Below are 17,909 nucleotides of genomic sequence, written 5' to 3'. Positions count from 1 at the left end.
CTTCCTCTGCCACATGCATTATTTTGTAGCAAATTACAGAATCACATCACTAAATAAAATTTTAATCAACTTTGGGATCTTATTAAATAAGGTAAGATATCATTTTAAAGGATATGAAACTGACATAAACATGATCTAAAAAGCAAAACCATGTGAAGTCTCATACTGTGGACTGTAATCTTTTAAAACAGAAGAAAAGAATAAAATAATATTATCTCTTTGTCACATGTGTCTTATTAAGCTCTCAAATATGTGATTGAGGAAATAAAAATTACTGAACACTTTTCAGTATTAAAATGTTTTGAATGAATATTACTTGATAACACTATCTCCTTATTTATTTGAAGAGTAATAAAATACTCTAAAATAAATGTTTCTACATATCACAGGATCTGTTATTTGGTAAGGGGTATCTGGCAAGGTACTAATTCATCTCCCAAAGAGACACATGAATTTCCACCGAGACTAGAGATGACTCTTACTTTTTTAAATTTTAGATATGTGGGTTATAGTAATAAGAAAATGGGTAAGTCAAAGAGGAAGTAATGTGTGGGTGCAGAATTTAACTGAACTAAAGACTTGGTGTGGTACAGCTCCTCACACGTACTGTAGAATATTCACCATCTTGAGACACTGGCAGAATCACAAACTGGTCCTAGAACAACACGCAAAACATGTTCTTCCTATGATAATGTGTATTAGTCATCTAGTGCTGTGTAACAAATCACACCAAAACTTACAAAATTAAAACAGCACGTACTGATTATCATTCAGTCTCTATTTGGGAATCTGGGCCCAGATTAGCTAGGTCCCCTGGTTCCATTTTTTTTCACAAGGCTGTAATCATGATGTTGCCTGTAGCCATCCCCACGTTCATCTGGGGCAGGCCTGAATCTAGGCTATTCCAGTGGACATCAGTGGGATTCACTTCCTCACTGGCTGTCGTACTGAAGGACTTGGTTCTCCCCTGATGGTTGGCTAGAGGTTGCCCACAGTTCCTTGTCATGTGAGCTTCTCAGACATGTTGTTAAAGCCAGCAAGAGAGTCTGCTAGCAAGACAGAAGTCATCATTTTTGTAACCTAATCCATGCCTAGTAGGCACAAGTCAGAGGTCCAGCCCTCATTCCAGCAGAGGCCATTACACAGAGTGTGACTAGCACGGGGCAGAGATTATTGGGGGTCATCGGGAAGTTGGTCTATCGCATTAGATCTTATAAGCTTCAGCCCAAAGCCACATCTCTTTTTGCCTTAAGATATTTTTTCTATCACATCTCATGAAAATCTTCATCCTGAAATATTTTAATCCAAGAAATTTACAAATATATGAGAAGAGGGGATTGTCTCAGTATAAGCAAAATTTTCATTCTTAGGTATCGATGAAAATGAGCAAATTAAGTTACAGAGGCAGCAGAAATTCTAGAACCTGACATCCATCCATATGGCAATGACTTTAGTACAAATCACACAAATTTATACAAATAGGATGTGTTGATTAGTCAGCAACAGCACATTTTTTGTGTGTTTTTAATGTGAATGTCTTTAGTTCAGGTATGTTCTCTCTAGTTCCTTACTGGCCTGTCCACTGCTCCTGGGCATTTGACAGCCGTAGGTGTTTTCTCATGTAAATAACAAACCCAGCACCAAATCATTTGTATTCAGACCCCCTGTGGTGTAAGGTACCACTTGGCAGAAGCTGTTTAGACATCCGTGAATCTAAGATACCCCTATTTCTCAGTGTCTTAGGGATGGAGTCTTTTAGAACTTCTTTCATGTTCTGGAAGAGGACTAACATAATGGAAAGACAGCAGATAGATTTCATTGTTATGCTTAGTATAGGTGGTCAGTAAACCAAGGTAGCAAATATTTTAGGTTTTATGGGCCACATATGGTTTCTTTCATATATTCTTCTTTGTTTTTTTCTATTTAAAAATGTAAAAACCCTTCTTAGCTTTAGGCTGTATGACAAGGACTGCAGATTGGATTTGGACTAGAAGTTTTAGCTCATTAACTCTGGAAGAGTTTTCTGAAATTTTTGATATTCAAAAGCTAAAATACCATAATTCTTTTTTTTTAAATACCATAATTCTTAATTTGAGACATAGGCAGTTTGTTACAAACAGTGATTCAAATTTAGTTATTTAATGTACTTAATATTTTTCCTTTATATCTGCTGACATATTAATTGAATATAAAATATTAAGTAAATAAAAGGCCACCTGTTGTGCTAGATACTTTGTGGGCCATTTTGATGTGGGAAAATTTCTTCAGGAAATTTGATTGCATTACTCTGTGAAAATTTTATCCCTTTCCTTTTTCTCTACTCTTTTTATGAACGTGTCATTAGTAAGATATTGGACCTCTTCAACTCATTGTCTTTTTTATCATGTTTCCCCACTCATCATAGGGTTTTGGCCATGCTTTTTTGTGAGATTTCCCTAATTTTCATCTTTCAATTAAACCTGTGATTGTCCTTAAATAGTTCTATTTCTAGGAGCCCTTTTTTGTTCTTCAATTCATTTTCCATAGCATTGTGTTCTTGTTTTATAGAATATCTTCTCTGATTGCTCTGAGGGTATTAAATAAAGATAACAGTTTTGAAGAAAACCTTAAAAAGCTCTAAGATTGTTTTTTTTCCTATTGGAAAATATGAAAAATTTTTTCCCTATTTTCATCTTTCTCAAATGCTTCCTAAAATTTCATTCCCATGAATATTTCATAGAGAGACTCTGAAAAGCCAATTGGATGCCACGTGTGGTTCAGCTTGAAGACTACTCACTCATTGACGGTTTTTCTTGTTCCACAAAATACCATTAGTAGAGGTATATCCCAAGGACCCCTAAGCTCTGCAGAGAAGAAGCTGCCAGTCTCTTGCCCAAGGCGGGAGATGGGAGGAGCTTAGCTCACTGGGTCGCACAGGAAGGAGGATGGAGGAGTTAACTGTGTACAACCTTTGTGGTGTCCACAGAAATTCAGTGTTGCCCTGCGTGTCCTCATCACTTGCCTCTGTACTTTGGCTCTCCTAACCCTAAGCCCCTCCCAGCACTAGCAAGTGAACTGTTGCTCTTCATGCACCGTCTGGCTTTGTGACCATAGTTTCCTCAGTCTCATTAAATCCATAGATGTTGTTTTCTAGAAACTGATTGGAAATTCCTCCTCCGTTACTGTCCCCCTTCCCCTTCCCATGTTCTCTTTGTATTTGTCAGTTTATACCTTTTTTCCTCTAATATTATTTTTAGGAGATTTTTAGGAGGGATATTAGATGAATAGTTTACTGACTCCACATATTAGTGCTTAATTTGACTTTATCTTACCTGCATTAATTTTAATTGTATTGAAATATGGTTCACCTTTATATTTGAATAATAGTTTTTCTAGCTGGGAAAGCCAAAAGATATTTGCCTCAGAACTTCAGAGATACCACACCATTATCCTCTTGTATCTAGTGTTACTAGAAAGATGCCTAATTTCAATCCGACACCTGGTTGTTGGTAGATAATTTTTGGTTAGTTGACAGTCAGCAAGATCTTGAGAACTTTTCCCTAACTTCATAGTGGTAAACTGTTCAAATCAATAGGAAAGTTGTAAGAATAGTATGGGAAATATGCAGGTACCTGCCACCTACATGAGCATTTAGCCGTATTTGCCTGGTGTCCCCCTCTCTCTGCGTGTGTGCATTCTTTTGCTTAACCATTTATTTGAAAGTGAGTTGCAGCCATCATGGGATTTCACCTTTAATTATTCAGGATACTTCTCTAAAGAATAAGGACAGCCTTCTAGGAGGCACAATCCTCTCATCATCTAGGAAAATTAATCCTTATTATTTTATAACTAATATTTTATATTTCCTTATCTTCTACATTTTAGAATTTTTCCTTGATGCTTTGATATTTTACTTTTGTGTGTACAAAAGCTGGAGCTTTCTGTATGATTTATTTTTAATCTATTTTTAATCAAGATTTTTAATCTTGACACTTAAGCAGACACGTTCAATCTTGCACCAAGCCTCTTCAGTTCTCACACATTGTCTTCTTTTATTTCTTTTAATTTATTTTATGTGCCACCACCACTACCCCCTCCCCCTCCCCCCCCCCCCCCCCACACACACTTTGTCCTCTGTGCTGTCTTCTTCTGGAAGTGCCTCTGGAATCTCTAAGGATGTACATGCTATGTCTCTTATCCTTTCTTCCATGCTATCAGTTGGTTCCTTTGGATTTCATTTAGGGAGAATTCCTTAGCTTGATCTTTAGCTCACTAATTGTCTTTTAGCTTTGTTCATTTTTCTGGGTATCCAATCTCTAGAGTATTCTTTTAAAGTAATGATCAGCTTTTAAATACTGTAAATCTCTATTTGAATATTTGAGGGGTACAAAGTCTTCCTGAGCCTCTCTGGGAGGAAGCTGTCTCCATTTATACATTTTCCAAAGTTCCATGTAGTTTGCTGTGTGAACTCCGTTGCTTTGGAGTCTTTCCACAGATGTATCGTGATTACTGGTTGTGTACTCATCTTCATTTGCATTTCCCTGTGAGCCTTCGGTAGACATAGTATGTTTTACTGCAGTCTTTCTCTTTTGATTATAAGGGAAGGATGCAGTGTACTGACAGATGGGGTGGCTAATAGCTGGTTTTCTTTTGTGTGGTTTCCCCCCATTCTTCCTGTTTTGCCAGCGTGGCACCAACTGATCCTTAGCAGAAGTCCCACCACCCTTTTTTTCATTCATTCCTGCTGTGCACTCAAAAGTTTGTAAGTCATCTCCATGAGTTACTGGGGCTGGATCCCTGAGGAGTGATAGATGCCTCTTAGAATTATCCTCCTGAGGAGTAACAGAGAGCAGTGATTCACCATCCCTCCCTGACCCCCATTGGTTGACAGTTCCTCAACAGGAACTTTGGCTTTTTTCCCTGAGCTTTTGGCTGCAAATGTATTCACGCAGAGTGGTCTTCTGTGTCATCTGTTGTGACACCGAGAAGCCCTGGGTGCTTGAGGTGTTAGTCCCGTTAGTATGCCATGAGACAAAATGTTCACAGAGCTCTTTGCCGTGACATGCCTGAAATCAGACATGAGGCTGAGAAGGTGTAAGGCAGGCACAAGTGGCATCTGATACAGAGAATGAGGTAGGAAATTTCAGGCAAAAGACATTAGAGAGACTCCTTCCACAGTTATGGTTCCTATGAGACACAAGAGAAGCTTAATAAAAGCAAAGACAGGTCCTGCTTGCTGTTACCTGCCTTTACAAGGACTAGAACACATCCAAATGAGCCTCAGGTGATGACAGTTCCTCACGACACTTAAATCTGGTTCAAAGGAATACATTTTAGACCAAGATATAAAAACAACACACAAAACTCCCTTCTCATTGCCATTTTTTGGCATTGCCTCCAAATTTCAGTATCCATCCAACACTGTTATAATTCACAACATGGCGGTGAGAAAGTGGACCAGCACTAGGAGATAGGGAAGGGACAAGTAACACGTGTTGTCTTCACCTATAGTGGGGACGTTTGTCCTTGGAAGTCTGTCATAGTTTCTTTTAGCTCCTTGTGATTTTTAGCATCCTCCCACAAGTACTGAAGAATCTGTACTTTAGCAGACATCTCAGAAGAGGATTATAATTTCTGAATCAGTACTAGATCCTGTGTGTGCCAAAATTACTGTACTCTATATATCCACTAGGGGAAATTATTCTCACATAAATGATGGACAGATTTTTGCTGAATAGCTTCATTTTACAGAAAAAGAATAATAGAGGGCTGGTATATAATTGAATCCTGGAGGACAAAAGGGAAAAAGATTATCAGAGAACATTTACCTCTAACTCCCACTGTTTATGGAAATCGTTCACAACACAGTTTCAACCGGATATTCTCCTTAGAAATCCTCCACTTAAAGGAAAAAAGGAAAAAGCATCATGTGAGTGAAAGCAACAAGGAGAGAAACAGTTTTAAGAATATGGGAAATACCATCCATTTCCATGTTGCAGCAGCAGCAGCAGCAGCAGCAGCAGCAGCAGCAGGTTCAAGGCAGGGGGTTCTGACATTCATTGCTGAAGAGGTAGGCAAGGGTTAGATCCTAAAGAAGTACCACGGTAAGTTGCCCAGGCATTATTCTGTAGACAGTCACTGAAGGGTACAAAACACAAAAATGATGTAATAAGCCTTCATCTAAGAAGAGTGATTGGAACCCTTGTGGACAGTGAAAACGAAGGGACAAAACGAGTAGCAGAGAGAGTGTGAAGGAATCTCTTGCATCTCTGAGAAGGTTGTGATCGCAGCCTGGTGCCTGGCAGGTACAGTGGAGTTGGAGAAGAGGGTTCTAGTACCAGAATATTTGAGGTATAATCCATGACTAAGTTAAGAATGTGCTGTAAACAGCGAGGGAGTAGGGGACTGAAAGGTATGTCAGATTTTAAGCTTGAGTTAAGGTGGCTGCCGTATAGCCAGTGTGTACTGGGGATGCAGAAGGGCTTGAGGAAAGGATGCAGGGCAGTGGGAAGAGATTAGTTTTAGAAATACTGGATTTAGGTTCTCTCAAAAATTAATAATCAGGTTCAGCTAGCTAGTGAAAATCACAAGAAGGGGAGGGAGTTGGAAATCTGGAAATACAGATTTGGAAGTCAAAAGCATTCTGATGATAGTTAAAAATGACATAAGATGAGTTAATTTTACATAGGTTTTTTTTTTTTTTTTGAGTCTGGGATTAAGTCAGAGAACTGAGAAAAGCATCCAAAGTTAAAGAATATGTAAAAGAAAGAGATTCACTTACAGAAATGGGGATAGAGGTAAGAAAGTAGTATGTCTTGGAGAACAAGGGCATAACACATTTTAAAAAGAATAGGATTAGCAGTGTTATTAAAGTAGAGAGATCCAGTAAGATAGAAACTACAAATGACTATTCAATTTGGTGAAAATGTTATTATGGGCCCCGACAAGAGCAACTTTAGTGGAGTGCTGAGAGGGGGTGCCAGAATTCAGCAGATCTAGATGGCAAATATATTGCACATCTCACCCTTCAATGTGGGATCTGTGGATCATTAACTAATTATGGTAATGGGCGGGGTGGGGGGTGGTAAACAGGCAGGTAGAACAGAAGAAGTGGAACATATAAGAGAGGCAGTAGATGATTGAAGGAAGTGTATGAGGTCAAGGGCTGGGTGGTTGACCCATCACCTGAGTAGGGAGAACTTAGACCAGAGGAAAAAAGGTAAAAATGGATTGGTGGTAAATACATTTGCAGATAGGATGGAAAGTTCAGAATGAGAAGAAAAAAACTAAAGAGCAAGCAAACAAACCAGTGAAAGCTTTGAGCATGGTCTGAGTAGAAGGTAACATTGAGAAGAGGTGTGAGAACAAGGAGTTAGGCTGTGAATTTAATGGCAGAAAAGTGATGGTGTACATTGAGAAGAACCATTGGAATGGAATGGAAGGGAATGGAAGGGAAAACTTACATTAACTAATAAAAGTGCAGATAGGAGGCACCCATGGCTTGTGAAGTCAGAGCCCAGAAGTTTGGTTTCCTCAACTCACAGTGTTGTTCAATTTAGGGCTCAGTCCCCTAGATAGAATAGGAGAAAAGGTGGATTATTTCTTGTCTTTCATCTAAGGATCAGGTGGTATGCAGAGTGGGTAGTGGGAGGATAGATTGGAGGTAAACGGAGGTGCTGGTGAGAAGGTAGAGAAGGTAAATCATGACATTCAGTGTCAGTAGGAAAGCTACTATTGAGAGGACACGCACACTTGGGTGAGGGGAGATGTGGAATGAAGGAGAGGGAGGTCTCTGGGGTAAAAACAAGATCTTCTGAGAAAAGGAAAGTCAGGAGGTGGTGGTAGGGTGAGATATTGGAATCTATGGCTTCTGAGACCTGAGTGCCTTCTTCAGACCAAAATTGAACAGACTGATTTTGGGGCTTAAGGACAGAAGATGAAGACCCAAAGAATTATTTCTGTCCCATATAACTGTCTCTTCATCAATGCCCTGGATCCATACTGGGGGCTAAAGCAGTACAGTGGTTATCAATTCACAACTTTTCTGATCCCTGCCCCCTTTTATCTTATCATTCAAGAGAAATCTGGTTAAAAGCAACCATTAATGGGAGCCTGGGAACAGCTGACTGTGCAGGAGAATGGGAAAGTTAATCTATTAGACATTCCCTCAATCACCACTCGGACATAATGTGATTACGAGTGGTCGCTAGTGGGAACATTTGCAAGGTGGGAATATTGTACCGCAGGAAATATCATATTACATACTTGTTTCAATATATTTTAACAAAATGCTATGTGATGGAATAATCTGATACTAGGTGTAGTGTTTAAAGATACGTCAAAGAGAGGATGACTTAGCCTAGAGGTTTTGAAACACTATGGAAAAAATGGAAATCTTGGGTTGTTCTCATTAACTATTGTGGATAACCACTATATTTCCCAATCTGCAAAGTATGCAAATTGTAGAATATTCACAAAAAAGTTTTGGAAAATGGCAACAAGAAAGTAGGTAATCTAAATGAGTTTTCTTCCAGAGCAGATTATTAGCATTTACTTTGGTTTTCCATCATTGTACCCTTAAATATTATCACCTACAACTCACACAGACACTAGACTACACCATACTCCATTTCTCTTTTGGTTACAAAGCTGTCATCTTGGAAAGCTTCATGAACTTTTTTCAAACTAAAGAGCGTATGACCTTAGGATCCCGAAAGAATAGAAATTACCTTAAGCATTCTTTTATTCTTGGATCACTTCATAACATTATTCAGGTTTCCTAGCCTCTTCCTTCAGGGCTAGTGCTCTGACCTTAGGGGGGAAATAAGGCTAACGCCTAACAATGGAACAAGGTACGTTGCCAGTCTAAGCAACTTTTTAATATATCTTGGACTGAGCTGGTGAAGTTCAGTAATTAGCATCATAAACACATCATTTTCTTTGCTTTGCTGGTTTAGAGTGTTTATGTACTCTATGGGTGTAAGTTTTTTTTAAAAGTCCACCCTTGTACTTAAATTTTCTATCCCATCAGCAGAGTTTAGCTGACTTGGGCCTAAACTATGTCTTCTGATAGAATGAGGTACCCTCCAAATTACCGACACCAAACTCTGCCGCTCAATCAAGGGTGTATACATTTAGAAAAAAGACGCTGTTTGACCAGTCAAATGTAAATGTTTAATAATTTAGAAACACCAGAGCACAGCTTGTTCTGGTTTATTTTGCAACTTTGCAGCTCCAACCCAGCCTCAGGCAACTATGGAATAGAAGTTCCAGCCAAGTGCAATGTTTCTTTTTTTAAGAAGGGAAAATAGAGATTAAAAATAAAAAAAGCAAATTGAAATCCTTTTCTATCTTTAACCTTCTCAGGATCACAGAAAAAGAATAGAGATGCAAAGTAGTCTGTCCTGAACCTAAACTAACAGGAGGGGGACAGGAGCTGTTTGGGAAGCCAGTGACAGACGTTCAGAAGCCTTCTGTGCATAGGTGAGTTAACTCCACATACAATAAATTCCCTTATTTCAATTTTTCTAATTTCAAAATATTAGACTTGCTCAGTTTTTTTTTTCCCAGTCGCCGAAGGATATCTTCGTTTACATATTCTGTCCCACATCTCAACTTCATTAGGACTAAGAGTGCCTCTGTGCCAACCCAACTCTCACTCCTAAAGATAGCTTGATGAGATAGTTGGCATTCCAAAGAAGGGTGGACGTTCAATGAAAGAGGCCATAAAATGTGTATTAGCCCGGTTCCCAACTCACCAAGGTTTTTTCTTTGCAGAAGCCCATGGGAGATGAATGCAGGGAAAAGAGTTCAGGGCATAGTGAGCACCGAGGCAGACATGTGATTTCTGAAGGAAAATCTCTTCAGACTAATTCCCAAGGGGGAGAGAGTTCTAATGTTTCTCTTGCGGTTGTGTTGTGCTTTGCTGCACTTTGTAATAAATGCTCTGGTCAAAAGACCGAGTTCTGATGAAGTGGCACAAAACTGCAAGTCGACCCACAGCCTCAGAAAGGAGGTCTCTCTGTTTTTATTTTAAGCATACCATAACATGGGATCCCACCAGTCTTTGAGAATTGAAATATAACAGCACACAACTGTTGTTTGGATTGCCTGTAGACCACAAAAGAATAGCCACGATGCCAGCAACTTTCCTTCTCCGCTCCAGCCAAATGTTCTAAATGCTGCATCCTGGAATTCTGATGTAGAAGACCATTGACTTCTGGGGGAGGGGCATGCGGTCTTAGAAGACAACGACTGATTAGTTCTAATGCAGCGTGTGGTGATAGAAAGTGCCTTAGATAGGAATTTTAGCTTTTTTTTCTTCACCCCAGTAAGTAACTCTGCAATTGAGGTCAAATCGTTTTGGAGCCCTTCATTTAGCAGATGAGAAAATTAATGTTGATGGCAAGGAGTTTCCTTATCTGTAAGTGAAAAAGTCACTGTTTGAATTTCATGGTCAATAAGACCTTCCTAAAATTCTAAACTTTTCCTTTTTGTTTAGAGAGGGGTTATATCACTGGTGTAAAAAGTACTAGTTACTTAATACCCTCCATTTAAAAAATATATGACCTGTCAGGAAATTACTTTTCTTAGTTCTTAGGGAAATTAATACTATACTAATTTTTGAAAAAATGATTTCCCTGAGAGGTGCCCGGGTGGCTCAGTCAGTTAAGCCTCTGTCTTTGGCTCAGGTCATGATCTTGCAGTTTGTGGGTTTGAGCCCCACTTCCGCTTCAGGCTCAAGCCTGGAGTCTGCTTTGGATTCTGTGTCTCCTTCTCTGACCCTCCCTGGCTCGCACTCTGTCTCTCTCTCAAAAAATATATAAACATTAAAAAAATGATTTCCTTGGCTAATTACCTCTAGAACTGATTGATGGGAGGAGATATGCAATTCTACTCCCCGCAAGATCTTAGAGATTAGGATACAGGTACTTCTCACTTACAGTGGGATACAGTAATTGAGTTCCTACTTATGGGAGTAATGAGGCAGGACTCAGGAATTAGGCAGTGGTTATTTATTGCTTGTTACCATTGGTGTTCATTGGAACTCCCTCTCCCTTCCCCAGGGGATCAGAGCTGGGGTGAAGGCTTTAGGAAAATTTGAGCCAGACCTTGGGGATCGGCTGCTTATAGGTCGGTTGAAGGGAGTTGGGAAGCAGCAGAAGATGACGCACAGTTTATTTGAACTTTGACTTTGGGTTATTTGTGAATTTCTCTCTGTTCAGATTAGTGGAGAGTTGAATGACCAGATGTCTACATTACTATATGTCCACAGCAAAATGGATAATTTACCAAGGTTGTTTCTGATCTAATTATGTGGCAATCCTCAACTCTATGTTCAGCATTGTCTTCGTATTTATTCTTTTATCTCAAGTCTGAACTTAACGACACAGAAATACTTTCATGAGAAAGAACACTGGCATACAATTGAATTATAAGAGGGAAAGATTTTGCTGAATTGGAAACTTTATTTAAATATCATTTGTTGTTCCATTGCATGCTCCCCTAGCTCTTAAGTGGCAAATAATAATGACACCAGTTATTTTTTTTTTACCAAGAAGGGATTTGGGGATCATCCACTTGGTATTGAACTGCTGAGGATGCTTCACACAGTCAGTGAACGTCAAATCTCTGAAAGCAAAATATGTTGCCTTAATGCATGCAAGGTGATTTAATCCATGCAGAGTAATTCTATGAGCAGTAGAAAGATTTACAGGCATTAAGGTCACTCAGTCTAAATGGACCATGCTTTTGCAACAAGGTGAACTATTGCCATAAAGGAATGTTGTTCTTCCTTGTATAAAAAAGGGGATGGTCACTGGGACAAAGATGGAGAAGTTCTTTCACATTAGGGGTTGGTAAAGAAGAGGGGAGGGAGGAGTGGTAATTCTGGCCAATTACATGGCCGAGACTGAGAACACCTCCAGATTCAGCCACCCTGGAGATTAAGTGTGGATCTTGTAAAAATGTCTTTATGTGTATACTCAAATAGTCTCTTATAAATAAGACAGAAGTCATGGGGCACACAGGCCTACAACGGCATAGAATCATCATAGTTGTACGAGACACTAAGGAGAGCCTTCTCCCTGCGGAGAAGGAAAATGATAGATAAATGATGGATGGCAGTGGTGCTTGTGGGTCACCAAGGCTTTTCTCTGCGGAGGTCTCCAGCCCCAGAACCTGCCTGGGACTCAGCAACAACATTGTGCAGCAGGGACCCTACCTGGGTGGCTGTGTTCCCTGCGTTTCAATAGCGACACCATGCGGCAGCAACTATAAAAAGGAATGGCCTCTGCCACTGAAGGACCAGGTTTTCTGGTTCTTTCAAGCATGGGTAAACATCCCTGGGAGCTCTCAAGATCTCACAGGAGGGGGAATCCTTGGAAGAAAAGGGAGAGAATGATTGAAGTCTACATGGACCATGGCACTTCTTCAAAATGGAGAAGACAGGGGAGCACACTCATTGACTGTTTTCCTTCAGGAACGATCTCCTTACTCAACAGGAAACATCAGGATAAATCAGTTTTAAGACTCAGGAAGATTCAGTATGAATGGCAGAACAAATCAAACTATATGCCAAACTGATTACCAAATAATCTGTCTGCATCAAGGACCTTAGAATAGAAGAGGTTGAGCTTTGCATTAGACCTACCTGGGTGTAAACACACTCCTGCCACTTATTATGTTTGACTTTGGAGAAGTTATATAACTCTGGGCCTCAGCTTTCTTGTCTGTATAATGGGAAGGAAGAACACACATCATAGAATGATCTTGAGAATTTAATGCATGAATCTAAATCAGTTGCTTAGGCCAGTAATGGACCCAGTCAACTGACATTTGCTGGATGCTATTGGTTTTTTTACCTTTTTATACTGTCTTACTGCTTACCTCACTCCAAGTGTCCTTTACTTTCTCCAATTCAGTATTCATTCTGTAAGGTAGAAACCAGATCTTAATGTCAGTCTTATATCTTTTCTCTTTACATCTATATTTCTAGGATACATTTCAGTATTAAATTATATTTTCCTTAGGTTTTTTTTTTTTTAATTTTTTTTTTCAACGTTTTTTATTTTTTATTTTTGGGACAGAGAGAGACAGAGCATGAACGGGGGAGGGGCAGAGAGAGAGGGAGACACAGAATCGGAAACAGGCTCCAGGCTCCGAGCCATCAGCCCAGAGCCTGACGCGGGGCTCGAACTCAGGGACCGCGAGATCGTGACCTGGCTGAAGTCGGACGCTTAACCGACTGCGCCACCCAGGCGCCCCTAGGTTGTTTTTTTTTTTAATAAACAGCCATTGCTTGAGATTTTCTGGTGCAACTGTAGGGTAAAGATCACACAGTTAAACACCTATAGGGGCCAGATGGGACTAGAAATGATTAAAGCAGACAAGATGAGAAAACTAAGCAGGGTCTCATGTGAGAGTGCATACTGTCTCTATAGAAAGGGCCTGGTAGAGTCAGCTGGCTGCTGGCAGGTGGAGAAGCAAGAAATACAGTTTTATAATATGGAATTAAACATATACCAGTAATACAAAATTCTGAAAACATCGTGGGCCAATCAAAACACATTATGTGGGCTAGAGTCGGGCCATGTCAGTTTGCAACGTCTAATTCACCTTCCTGGGTAAATACAGCTTTGGATGAGTGCCACCTAGTGGTAATAATTATAATTAAGAGGCAGTAAGTAACTAAATAAACTGTAAAACAGCATGTTTATAGTGTCTTGCTGCTTACCTTATTCCAAGGCTTTATTATTGTAATTCAAAGTATAAAGGGTGATCAGTGTCCTCTAATAGTTTCCTGAATAATTATTCATAGATGCTGGTGGGCTCAGTTTTGGGAACCTCTTTAACACAAGTTGTGATATCATAAAGGTGGCTTCAGAAGCACTGCCTCAGAATTGTCAGCCAGAAGATCACCTAAATTCCATCCTATACTTTTTGGAGATTCTATTCCGATAAACTCTTCTATCTGATATCACTTTCCTAAGCCTCTGTCTTAATATTTACTTTGTCTAGAACTGGTATGAGGTGGGAGTGAGGTAAAAGAAAAGGAATGATGGGTTAAGGTGAATAAGAGAGTAAAAACTTGGGCTGTCTACCATTTTTGCTCAATTCCTTTTTCTGTATTTTTATTGAATACCTAGTCCAGCTTCTGAGATTGATTTTTCTTATAAAATCATGATATCTTAAAATATTTTTTGTGTATCTATCAGGCCCATGATTATGACCTTTCAATAGACCAAAGGTCAGCAGACTACGGCCTGTGGGCCAAATATGGCCTGTCACATGTTTTTGTAAATAAAGTCTTATTAGAAGACATGTATGCTCATTTGTCTACGTAATGTCTATGGCTGCTTTCTTACTACAATCGCAGGGTTCAGTAGTTGTGACATATACCTAAAAATATTTGTTATCTGTCCCTTTACAGAAAAATTTTGCTGATTCTTGCAAAAATGTAGAACATTTCTTTTGATTACTGACTGCATGGTATATATTTTACCATCCATTTGCTTGTAATCTTTCTGCACACTGAAATGTGTCTCTTTTAAACAGAAGATTGTTCCATTTTATTTCATCCAACCCTAGTTTTTATTTAACTGTCAAATTCAATTAAAGTGATGTATTCATTATTTATTTTTTCCATCTTATTTTGTGATTTTTGTTTATCTGCTTTTACGCTGTGCTCCATTTCCCCCCCTCCTTTCAACCTTTTAGTAGATTGTTTTCATTTAAAAACCCTGTTGCTCCAATAATATTTATAAAGCTTTGTGTTCTACTTATCTGCTTTAAATAAACAGTCTTACATTTTAAACACACATATGTGACTGAAAAGTTGAATGTTAATCAGCATTTTTATCCCTCACTTGAAAAGCACATATTCTTAGAACACTTAAATGCCACATTCCCCAGATCTAACATTTCCTTATTTTAGTTTTGACCCATTTTTATGTTCTTCAAATAAGTTGTAAATAATAATGATAATAATATTTTATGTAATAAATTCTTGTTTCTGTTTACCCCAATGTTTGTCAGTTCCTTTATTTTACTGCTGGTTCTTACTTTGAAGTTCTTCTTTTAGGTTGCATTTCCTTCTTCTGGAAGCACATCTTTTAAAAGAAGTTTCAGTGAAGGTAAATCCTATAAGAAATTGGAGTTCCAGAAGGGAAAAAGACAATAGGGAAGAAATAATATTTTTTCAAGAATTTTATAAATCTGACCAAAGATACTGAATAATAGATTCACGAAGTGTATGAAGTCCAAGTAGGATAAATACAATGAGAGCCACACTTTGGCATATAAAACTGCTGAAAATGAAAGAAAGAAATATTAGAAGTATGCAAAAAAAAAGATACATTACCTTTAAAACAGTACCAATATGATGGACAACTGATTCCTTAACAGAAATGATGGAAGCCAGAAGACAATGTAATGACATATTTAATGATGAAAAAGAATAACTGTCAGTTTAGAATTCTCCACCAGATGAAAATAGATTTTATAAATTGAAAGTGAAATAAAGAGTTTTCATGTGGACAAAAACAGGATTTACCATCAGCAAATATTACACTAAACCCTACAGGGGAAGGACGCCTGGGTAGCTCAGTCAATTAAGGGTCGGACTTTGGCTCAGGTCATGATCTCACGGTTCATGGGTTTGAGCCCTGTGTCGGGCTCTGTGCTGACAGCTCAGAGCCTGGAGCCTGCTTCGGATTCTGTGTCTCCCTCTCTCTCTGGCCCTCCCAGCTCATGCTGTGTCTCTCTCCATCTCTCAAAAATGAATAAATGTTTAAGAAAAAAAATTTAACACTACAGGAGATTTTTCAGACAGAAGTAAAATGATCCCTGACACAGAAAAACAGAAATGCAAGAAGGAAAAATATCACTGGTATTGAGCAAGACACGTATACATATAAAATGATATTTATAATAAAAAATAGTAATATTTTGTGATGTTATACATAGAATTAAATGCATAATAATAACAAAATATCTGAGGGTGTTAAAAGAACTTTAAAAAAATCATAACTTTTTCTCATTGTTAAGTAGTAAAAATTATTATATGAGGTGATAATGAGTGAAGGTTTCAAAGGATGCATTTGTAATTTCTGAGATAACTATATGTATGGTATATGTATAGGTAAGTATATATATATGTGTGTGTGTATATATATGTGTGTGTATATATATGTGTGTGTATATATATGTGTGTGTATATATATGTGTGTGTGTAACTATATGGTGTAACTATACCTCTCTCCCCATAAATGCATAACTATATATCTATATGTAAATATATTTAGATATATAGAGGTATATAAAATATATACATCTATTCATGTACTTACATATCTCACAGGTTAATAGAGGGAAAATTAGAATAATAAAATAATCGGTGGAACATAAAATAAATAAATTGTATAAATAGAAAACATACAGCAAGTTGGTAGATATAAAAACAATACTGTTAATCATTACACTATAAATTGCACTATAAATGTGACTAAACAATGAATGACTAAACAGTCAAACTAAAAAACAAAGATTTTCAGACTGAATAAGAAAATAGCATAAAACTGTATATTCCTTACAAGATACAAGTTTTAAATGTAAAGGCATAAAAAGATTGCAGCAGGGTAGGAAAAGATTTTCCATGTGTAGCTCTACTAATACCAGACAAGGTGGACTTGAGGGAAAAAATATTAATAGAGCCAAAGAGAGACATTTGATTTTGCTAAATAGGTAAATCTACCAGGAAGAAAACAATTCAAAATTTGTAGGTATCTGATAACTAATAAAGCTTTAGAACAAAAATGGATATAATTTAAGGGAGAAAAGACAAATTTATAGTTACAGTGGTGAACTTAAACGTGCCTCTCTCAATAGCTGATAGACCAGCCTTAAAAAAATTGGTAAGCATATAAATATCTGAAAACATGATGAACCATATTGACTAATATGCAGAAAACTGCACCCAGCAAGGACAGTATGCATATTCTTTTCAGGAGCATAAGAAGCAATTACCAAAATTGGCAAAATTGGTCATATGCTAAGCCATAAAACAATTTGCGACAAATTATAAAGGATTTAAATCTCAGAGGATGTTCCCCTACCACACTGCAGGTACTCTAGGAATCAATAACAAAAGGTAACTATAGAATCCCCAAATATTTAGAAGTGCAGTTAACATACTTATAAATAACCTTGACTAAAAGAAGAAATCAGAAGGGAAATTGGACAGTATTTGGAACTGAATGTTAATAAAAATCTTCAAATTTATGGCATATACATAAAACTGAGTTTCGAGGAAGATGTAGCTTTAAATATATAACTTAGAAAAGAAAGCTGAAAACAAGCTAAGTATCTTTTTCAAGAATGTAGAAAATGAACAACAAATTAAACTCACTTTTAATTAATTAGAAAATAAATATAAACTAGAAAATAGAAAGTAAATAAACCAAAAGTTTGTTCTTTAAAAAGACTAATAAAGTTGATAAGCTTTGGCAAGACCGATCAAGAAAAAAGGAAGAGAGAGGCAGAACTAGCCAAAATTAAGAACGGGAAAGAATGAAAATGTTTTTATCATCAAATAATAATTGTATACCTCTCTGTCCTTTGACTAACATTCCATTGTCTTGTTCTAGTTTTATGAGTTTGAATAAAAGTAGAAAAACTCATCTTGATATGCTCTTTAAGCTGCTTTGACTGTTCTCGAGTCTTTATATTTTCATAAATTTTAGAAACAGCTTGTAAAATTTTTAGAGAACAACTTTGCAGTATTGATTGGGTGTATATGAATGTATGGATTGATTTTGGGAGAAATGACAAGTTTATAAAGTATTGAACTTTCCTACCCATTAATGTGGCATAGCTTCCATTTCTTTAGGTCTTATCTGTTTTCTCTACATAAGGTTTTTTTCTATAGAAAT

General features: G+C 37.7%; 1 long non-coding RNA gene across 1 annotated transcript in view; it reads left to right on the top strand.

Moving 5' to 3' along the window:
* Positions 1-17,909, top strand: part of LOC113602988 (uncharacterized) — a 116,193-nt gene that overhangs the window by 40,847 nt on the left and 57,437 nt on the right. The window contains exon 3 of the long non-coding RNA XR_003424497.2: positions 9,346-9,462. This is a non-coding gene — a long non-coding RNA (uncharacterized LOC113602988). The remainder of the gene's footprint in view (positions 1-9,345; positions 9,463-17,909) is intronic.

This window comes from Acinonyx jubatus, chromosome A2 (genome assembly GCF_027475565.1).
Source record: "Acinonyx jubatus isolate Ajub_Pintada_27869175 chromosome A2, VMU_Ajub_asm_v1.0, whole genome shotgun sequence".
NCBI classification, from domain to species: domain Eukaryota; kingdom Metazoa; phylum Chordata; class Mammalia; order Carnivora; family Felidae; genus Acinonyx; species Acinonyx jubatus.
The sequence above is the reverse complement of the archived record's forward strand: the minus strand, read 5'-3'. Positions and strand labels throughout refer to the sequence as shown.